This window comes from Mobula hypostoma, chromosome 13 (genome assembly GCF_963921235.1).
Source record: "Mobula hypostoma chromosome 13, sMobHyp1.1, whole genome shotgun sequence".
Lineage (NCBI taxonomy): Eukaryota > Metazoa > Chordata > Chondrichthyes > Myliobatiformes > Myliobatidae > Mobula > Mobula hypostoma.
The window spans coordinates 19,903,361-19,912,662 of record NC_086109.1 but is presented as its reverse complement, the minus strand read 5'-3'; the positions used below and the strand labels follow the sequence as shown (position 1 = coordinate 19,912,662).

The 9,302-nt window shown below is 42.5% G+C and overlaps 1 non-coding gene across 1 annotated transcript; it reads left to right on the top strand.

Moving 5' to 3' along the window:
* Positions 1-2,221: 2,221 nt before the first annotated feature.
* Positions 2,222-2,347, top strand: LOC134356035 (U6atac minor spliceosomal RNA). The gene has a single exon (XR_010020273.1). It is a non-coding gene; the product is annotated as a U6atac minor spliceosomal RNA (small nuclear RNA).
* Positions 2,348-9,302: the final 6,955 nt, after the last annotated feature.

Here is a 9,302-nt window from a genome sequence, read left to right as displayed (position 1 = left end):
CTTGAGCAATTAAAAAGAAACAAACTTCTAACAAACAACCTATGTAAAAAAAATTGCTTTAAAAAATAGATAATAGTTTTTTGTTTTCATTTTAAGCAGTAAGAAGATTCACACTAGACAGAATGAGGCCATTTGGCTTATCATTTTTGTGCTGCCATTCAAGTGCATCCCAGTTATTCCCTCTCTCCCATTCATTGCCCACAGCCATAAAAAAATCTCCTTCATCCATTTATCCATCATCTTATGAAAGGAACCATTGAATGTGCTTCCACCAGCTCCTCAGGCTGTGACTTCCAATCATTGGTAAAAATGATGTGCCAGATTTCTCCCTGGCATTTTTGTCCATTAAATTATATTTCTGCCTTCTGATTACTGACCTGCCAGTGGAAACCATTTCACCTGTCACAATTTTGATCAATTCTAGTGAATCTCCACTTAACCTTTTCTGCTATTAGGACAACAATCCAGGTTACTCCCGTCTCTTTTACACAATTGCATAACTGAAAATTTGCTTTTCTTTCCTGTCATGCTGTCGCAAAAAGCCAATTTTCATGCCATTTATAACCTACGTGTCTATGCCTATGATGACAATAAAATTGGAATTGTGTCCATTTGAATAAATATTGGAGAAAGAGGCATTTTTTTAGATGGAGAACAGAGTTTATCGGCTTACATACAAGCAAGGGAATGCAGTGCTCTGTGTGGGCAGACCAGCTTGATGCCCCGTGGTTGGAGTGAAGAGAATGGATGGAGTGAGGAGAATGGTTGGAGTGAGGAGAATGCAGAACTCGGTGAGGACAGACCTGCCTGATACCTAATAGTTGGAGTGAGGAGAAAAGCTCAGGGGTTGTAGTGTCAGGTGATGAAGCCTCCTGAAATTCAGCTAGCCTCAGTTAACACCCTCTGTTGTCAACACAACATGAGACAGAGCTTTGAAGATCCCTGTGGTGAATATACAGCTGACACTTGCAGGGCAGATTCAAGGAGGTAGTGACCATATGATATCCTGCTGAGATGCAATTACCATTAGGAAATAGGGAAGGACATGAAAAACTGATTCTCCTCTGGATAATAAATGTCTGTAGACTGTTCTATTATGTTAAGTGTTTTTATAATAAATAAAGTACACAATTATTATAAAGATCTGTGTGTACAGAGTCACAGATAACCACAGAATGAGGATATTCAACCCCAGTCAGTTCCAGTTCTTTCAAAGGTCAATGCAATTAGTCCTATTCTCCCTCCCCTCCTTTTCTCACGTCTCTGCAATTATCTCATCTTCAAGCATGGTAGCAGAGTGGTTAGCACAACGCTTTACAGCTCCAACGACCGGGGTTCAATTCTTTACACTGCCTGTAAGGAATTTGTGTGTTTTCCCCGTGACCGCGTGAGTTTCCTCCGGGTGCTCTGGTTTCCTCGTACAGTCCAAAGATGTACTGGTTGGTAGGTTAATTAGTCATTGTAAATTGACCTGTGATTAGGCTAGGGTTAAATTGGGGGACTACTGGGCGGCATGGCTCAAAGGGCCGATTCTGTGCGGTACCTCAATACATAAAAAAGAAATTATAACTTATTCCATTGAATACACATCTTTGACCTATCAGCCAGTATGTGACGAACCATAATAATAAAAAAAATTGTTTAGGCATACAAGTCTTTTGTCAATCACTTTGAATCTGTTACCACCAAATAAATTGCATCGCTTAATGCAGTGAAGTTTCAGATCAACACCTCCCACACGAACCCACCCCTCGACCACCACTTCATTATTTCCTGCCGGTCACCTTATGTACAGACACTCCTGTGCCCAGCAGCACCTAATGGACACACAATCATTCTAAGTATATAAGCTATTCTGATGCAGGGTCTTGGTCCAAAACATCGACTGTTTATCCATTTCCATGATTTCAGCTGCCTGATTTGCTGAATTCCTCCAGCATTTTGTACGTGTTGCTTTGAATTTCCAGCATCTACAGAATTTCACATGTTTATGTAAGCTATTTATTGTTTTGTTAAAATTATTGTGTTCTTTATCTCATATTTCTTATTTGTGCTGCATCGGATCTGGAGTGACATTAATTTGTTCTCTTTTACACTTTTGTGCTGGTAAAGACGTTAGGCAATTTTGAAGCTGTGGGAATGGGATAATGTTAGTTCTGTCAGTGAGCTGGCACAGGAAGGATGGGATGAATAGTTGTCTTGTGTTGTATGAAAGGAGTGAATTTTGTATGAAAGGAGAGGAGGTTAGCACTCCCCTTGATAAGTATGGAAGGGTCCCTAGTGGTCTTACGATACTCAAATGTTTAAAACTTCATCATCTATATAGTGGCATCTAACTATGTTTTTTGAGGGGCAGCACAGTAGCATAGAGGTTAGTGCCATCACTTTGCAGAGCTGGCAATCACCATCCGGATTTGATTCTTGCCGCTGTTTGTAAGGAGTTTGGATGTTCTCCCTGTGACCACAGGGGGGTTTCTCAGGGTGCTCTGGTTTCCCCAAACACGCCGCAAGTACGGTTAGAGTTAGGGCTGGTGAGTTATGGGCGTGCTACGTTGGTGCCAGAAATGTGGCTGTGCTTGTGGGCTGTCCCCACACAATCCTCATACTGAAGTACTTTGCTGTATTGTGCAATGTACATGTGACAAAGCGAATCTTTTATCTTTATCTTCTTGTTGCTGTATAAATTTGTGAGGAAAAGTGGAGCGAGTTCGGGCTTTTCCCTTTGGAGTGTGAGAGGTTTGTTAGATGTGTACAGGAATATGTGAGGCATAGATACAGTGGGCAGCCAGCACCTTGTTCCCAGGATGGCAATTGCCAATACTAGGGATCATCCGTTTAAACTCAGTGGAAGTTTAGGGAATGAGGTTTAATATCACTGGCATATGTGGTGAAATTTGTTGTTATGCAGCAGCAGTACAATGCAATACATAATAATAATGATGGTAAGTTACAGTATATATATATATATATAGAGAGAGAGAGAGAGAGAGAGAGAGAGAGAGAGAGAGCGATATGATGAAGTTAAATTAAAGAAGTAGTGCAAAAAGATTATGAGGACACTCAACCCTCGTTTAGATTATGAGGACACACAGTCCTTGTTTATTGTCATTTAGTAATGCACGCATTAAGAAATGATACAATGTTCCTCCAGTATGATATTACAGAAACACAAAACAGACCGACTAAAACTGACAAAAACCACATAATTATAAGAGGGAACAAAAACTAGTGAATTGGTGCTCATGGGTTCAATGTCCATTCAGAAATCAGACGGTGGAGAGGAAGAAGCTGTTCCTGAATCGTTGAGTGTGGGCCTTCAGACTTCTCTACCTCCTTCCTGATGGCAGCAATGGGGGCAAGGCATGACCTGGGTTACGGGGGTGTGGCCTTTTTGAGGTATCACTCCCAGAAGATGTCCTGGATGCTGTGAAAACTGATGCCTGTAATGGAGTTGACTGAGTTCATAACTTTCTGCAGCTTATTTCAAACCGGTGCAGAGTTCCACCTCCCATACCAAAGAGTGGGGAAGATGTCAGAGGCAGATTTTTAACAAAGGGTGTGGTAGGTGGCTGGAATGCACTTCTAGGGGTGGTGGTAGAGGCTGATACAATAGGGACATTTAAGAAAATCTTTACCAGGCACACGGATGTAAAAAAGATGGAGGGTTATGGGCTGTGTAGGGGGGGAGGGGTAGATTGATGGTGGAGTAGGTTTTTATAGGTCAATATAACATCATGGGCAAAAGAGCCCATACAGTGTTGTACTGTTCTACGTCTATGTACTGTGATGAGAATACGCAAAAATTAAGATGTTTGCTGGCCTGGGCTAGCATCAGTGGCATCAGCAGTTGGTCTGCCACCTGTCCTCAGGGGAAGGAGAGATAAGGAACAATGAAGCAGCATCTGGAGATGTGTAATGAAGGGACGGGAGAGAGAGCTGTCCAGAGCGGCTCCCCCTTTGAACCCTGAACTGTTTGAAGTGATGGACAGGCGATACCCCAGCAGGGGGATAAAAAGGGACAGGTTCGCTAAGGCAGGACACACATGACACTCGAGGTAACGAGACCCTGGAAGCGGTGCGCCTCTCACGAGTCGGTGGGAAGCTCTTGGACGGCTGATCGGGTGATCAGCCTTAAACGCACAGGGTGGAAAGGTACGATCAGCGGGAACCCGGTGTGTGTCCGCCCTTGCTTGGGTGCTGGGTTCACTGCAGAGGATCGACCACATCTGGAAGAGGGGTCACAGTCGGTGACCTCAGGTGACATCACAAAGGACCCGCCCGAAAGCTGCTTGTGAGCAATATCGCCGGTCTGTGAGTGGAAGCCGTTCAGAATGATCAGTCGTTCTCGTTCTCTCTCTCCCTCCCCCCACATTGTCCATCGCCATGGCAACGATTACTGAGAACTGAACTAAATTGGACTGAACTTTGTGTCACTTTGAAATTGGTCATTTACCCCTAGACAACGATAGAACTTGATTGATGCTGTTATCTTAATTCTGTGCACATGTGTGTTTATCATTGCTGAACTGTTGCATTTATTATCCTTTCGATTACTGTGTTGCTTGTTTCTTTAATAAAACTTCCTTAGTTCTAGTAATCCAGACTCCAACTGAGTGATCCATTTCTGCTGGTTTGGCAACCCAGTTACGGGGTACGTAACAGTACTGGCATACAAAAAATTATAGAACACCGAGTTAAAGAACTTAGAACGTAGAACGTAGAACAATACAATATAGGAACAAGCTCATGATGCTTGAGATAAACATAATGCTGAATTAAACAAATTTTCTTCTGCCTGTACACGATCCACATCCCTCTGTTCCCTGTGTATTCATATCCTCATAGTGAATGCCACTCATATCTGCTTCCACCAATCCCCCCCACACTCCCCCCCCCCACAGCTCATTCTGCTGGTTATCACCCTCAAAGAGTTAATATTGTAAAACTATTAGGAAGTCAAAAGCAAAAAGGATTAAGTTACATAATTCCATTAACAACATCTAAACGTCACCGAAAGACTTTTCAGCCAATGATGTATAGTCACTGCTGTCATAAATCTGGCACCATAGTTACACAAGGCAGGACACTGTGAACAACAAAATGATTGAGGAGAGCATACTGCAGCAACCCTGCTCTTCTTCGGTGTAATATCACACGCTCATGGACATCTGCTTCAGAGGGAGACAGATGAGGGGCTCATCAAAGAGACGGTACCTCTGACCTTGCAGCACAGTGTATCACCGTCTGGTAAGGGGGGGGCACTGCACAGGGACGAGGTAAGCTGCAGAGAGTTGTAAAATTAGTCAGCTCCATCATGGGTACTAGCCTCCGTAGTATCCATGAAATCTTGAAGGAGCAGTGTCTCAGAAAAGCTACTTCCACCATCAAGGATCCCCACTACCTAAGACATTGCCCTTCTCATTGTTACCATCAGAAAGGAAATACAGAAGGTAGAAGGCACACACTCAGCGATTCAGGAACAGCTTCTTCCCCTCTGCCATCCGATTCCTATATAGACATTGAACCCATGAACGCTACCTCACTACTTTTTTAAAAATTTCTGTTTTTGCACTACTTATCTTTATTAACTATTTAATATACATATATATTTATTGTAATTCATTTTTTCTATATTTATGTATTATATTGTACTGCTGCCACAAAGTTAACAAATTTCATGACATATGCCGGAGATAGTAAACCTGATTCTGATTCTGCAAGCAGAATTTTGTAAAAAGTCCCTGAACTGGGACTAGAACCCAGAAATGACTGCCACAGAGGTGAGAATGCTGTCCAGTAATCATGAGACATGAATTTGAGACTTAAAGCTCTGAAGGTGTGTTTGAAGTAGAAAATCAGTGAGAACTCAGCAGGATGCAGATAACAACCAAGCACAATTTGATTCCTCATAAAGACATAGTGAGCCTTGTCTTTAATTTACGTGATTAAAATGCCATCTAATTCTATCATTAATAAATTAGAAAAAAACCTACGCCACAGAAAGACTATTTAGTAATGAATTGTATGTCAGATAGGATGGTAATTGATTGCGTTGTTTGCATAATAACAGACAAGTTGCCAGCTTATGGATGAATTCTTTGTTCAAAGATGAAGTGATGTGAACCGGAAAATTGTACAATAAATCATCCCAATCATGAGCTAATGATATTGTGGCATCGCTTAGGCACCCTGTTATTTCACTCATCACCTCTCATTGACCTTTGACCTGCATTGTAATCGATGTTGAGCACACGAGAGGGTTTGACAAGACGAACTGCCTGGAATTCCTGTGTTCTGTAACCAGAAATACTGGGCAGTGTCTTGGTATGTTTAACACTTCAGTTCCTTACAATGTTATGAGGTGGATGAGACAGAAAGAAGTTGGTGGTGAAAAAGAGATTTGTGTGTGTGAGGGAGAGTATATGTGCAGGAGAAAATAAGAACACAAAGAAAAGGGGAATGAAAAGGCCTTTAGACCTTTCAAGCCTGCCTCACGAGTATGATCATGGCTGATCGATGCTGGCCTTGGCTCCACAATGTCAACTCCCCACAGTCTTCAATTCCTAGATACTTGAGATATTTATCTACCTCATTGATGATCAGAATCAGAATCAGGTTTAATATCTCTGGCATATGTTGGGAAATTCATTATCTTTACGGCAGCAGTACAATGCAATTATATAATTTTACACAGACACAGACACACACACACACACACACACACACACACACACACACACACACACACAGTGATTGATAAGTTCGTGGCCTAAGGCAGAAGGAGTCAATTTTAGAAAACCTAGCTCATTTATTTTTCAACATAGTCCCCTCCTACATGTACACACTTAGTCCAGCGGTCGTGGAGCATACGGATCTTGGACCTCCAGAAAGTGCCCACAGCAGGGGTGATTGATAAGTTTGTGGCCCAAGTTAGAAGGAGATAAGTTATTAACTATGAGGCAGCGTGTTGTGTCCTTGAGCAAGGTACTTAACCACACATTGCCCTGCGACGACACCGGTGCCAAGCTGTATTGGCCCTTGCCCTTCCCTTGGACAACATCGGTGTAGTGGAGAGGGGAGACTTGCAAGACTTGCAGCATGGGCAACTGCCAGTCTTCCATACAACCTTGCCCAGGCCTGCGCCCTGGAGAGTGAAGACTTTCCAGGCGCAGATCCATGGTGTCGCAAGACTAACGGATGCCTTTATATATATATCTATAACAGTTAAATCAAATAAGTTGTGCAAAAACAGAAATAGTAAGGTAATGAGGTAGTGTTCATGGGTTCAATAACCAGTCTGAAATCAGATGGTAGAGGAGAAAAAGCAGTTTGTGAATCATTGAGTGTATGCCTTCAGGGTTCTGTACCCCCTTCCTAATGGTAGCAATGAGAATAAGGCATGACCTGGGTGATAGGTGATTATTTCTAACAATCCAGCCTCCAACACTCTTAGGCGCAGAGAATTTCAGAGATTCACTACCATCTGAGGGTAGAAATTGCTATGCACCTTAGCTTTTAATGACCACTCTCTTTTTTTGTATCAAAGTCTCCTTGTTTGTGATTTTTCCATTGGTGAGAATATCTTGAGTTCTACCCCATTAAGGCGCCTTAGGATTTTATATGTTTGAATAAAGTCTCTCTTCATTCTTCTAAAGCTCAGGGAAAGCAGACCTAAAGTGTCACACTTCTCCTGAGAGGTTAACCCTTCCATCCCAGGAATTAGCCTGGCAAATGTCCTTTGGACTACTTCCAATGTACAGTCACAGAAAGTGGGATGGGGTGGGAGAGATGTAAACAATTGGAGAGAGAGAAATGAGACTGGAAAGAGCAGTGGAGGGATGGAAAGAGAGAGAGAAGAGTGGAGGGGATTAGCGGAAGGAGGAAATAGAGAGTTCCTGAAATAATGGGTAGCAATGTTGAGAATGCAATGAAGAAGTTACTGGCCAATCGCATTACAGAGCTGGAGCTGTGGGCTGAACTACTGTGAAGCAACCATGATGCTGAAATATACATGGACAACACATTTATTGAGGGGTTTTACACTGTGGGTAATGAATGGACAGACATGAGGGAATGAACGACTGCCTAGGAGAGAAGATAAGTGGTGTTATTACTGCTTTCTGACTGATGTTCAACCCTAGATTCCAAAGGGGAGAAACTTCCCAGCAGAAGACCACAAGAGCCAAGTTTATGGTGACTCGCAGTGGAGGAGAAGAGGAATTGGAGATAGTTTTGGTTTAGTATTACCACATGTACCAAGGTGCAATGAAAAGCTTGTCTTGCATATTGTTCATATGGACCAGATCATTAAACAGTGCATTGAGGTAGGACAAGGTAAAACATTAACAATGCAGAATAAAGTGTAACAGCTGCAGAGAAATTGCATGCGGGTAGGTGCAAGATCATAATGAGATAGATTTTGAGGTCTAGAGTCCAATTTATCACACTAGGGAATTATTTTATAACGAATAGAGGCTGTCTTTGAGTCTGGTGATAAATGTTTTCAGGCTTTTGTACCTTCAGCCTGATGGGAGAGGAGAGAAGAGAGAATGACCATGGTGGGGGTGGGGGTGGGGGTGGGGTCTTTGATTATTCTGGCTGCTTTACTGATGCAATGAGAAGTATAGTCAATGAAGGGGAGAAGGGTTGGGCAGTTTGTAGTAGTAGGGCATTCAATTTATGGTGCTACCAATGAGACTGCAGGATGGGAGGGTTGCCTCTTTGGGTGCAGGGTCAGACATGTCAAGAGTTGCTGCAGGGCAGCACAAGGACACGGCCTTTGGCTAACCATATTGGAGAGAAAAGGCCACGGGCGATCAGAATCAGAATTATTATCACTGACCTATGTCATGAAATGTGTTGCTTTGTGACAGTAGTACAGCGCAGTACAGAAAATAGACTATAAATTACAATGGGTTCATAGTCCGTTCAGAAAGCTGATGTCGGAGGGGAAGGTGCTGTTTCTAAAACACCGAATGTGCGGCTGAAGACATTAATGGTGGATTCTGTGCTTTTCTACTCTGTTTTCCACGTTAGTTTTCCCGTCACAAACCAGAGGCAGTGAAATGTTTGTTGTTCGTCTTTCATAGACCTGTTAAGTCTTTCCAGCATTTTCTGTTTTTTATTTTTAAGCTCAAGCTGGATATTAGAATGGAATCTTCACTGAGTACGTTTGACCTGACATCGTTATGATCTTGTGTCTTATTGTCTACCTACACTGCATTTTCTCTGCAGCTGTCACACTTTATTCCGCATTCTTGTTAGTTTTACCTTGTGTAAATCTGATCTGTATGAACAGTACG